Below are 382 nucleotides of genomic sequence, written 5' to 3'. Positions count from 1 at the left end.
GGACGCCACCACGAGCTGGCTCAGGCCAGCTCTGCCCGGGAGCGTGGAATGCAGGCCCAGGCGCAGTGACCCGGGCCTGCGCTTGGCGTGGCGGGAGCAGCTGTGCAGGGGCGCGCAGAGTCGGGGCATGTGGACTACACGTCCCGACATGCCTCGGGCAGGGGCGGGGCGGTGCCGGAGCCGGGCTCGCTCCGGGAGGCCTGAGGGCCAAGCGTGCGCAGTGGTTCTTGGGAGTGGCGGGGCGGGTCCTCCCGGGTTGTCAACTGTGGCCCCGGGCGCCCGGGCGGGGGTGGCCACGGCCATTGGCGGAGAGGCAGGCGGGGCGGGGCCGCTGCGAGCCGCTGCTGGCAAGGCTGAGAGGGTGTAGGTAGGCGACAGGCGG

This window comes from Galeopterus variegatus, unplaced genomic scaffold, assembly GCF_000696425.1.
Source record: "Galeopterus variegatus unplaced genomic scaffold, G_variegatus-3.0.2 Scaffold99, whole genome shotgun sequence".
Classification (NCBI taxonomy): Eukaryota; Metazoa; Chordata; class Mammalia; order Dermoptera; family Cynocephalidae; genus Galeopterus; species Galeopterus variegatus.
This window is presented reverse-complemented; position numbering follows the sequence as displayed.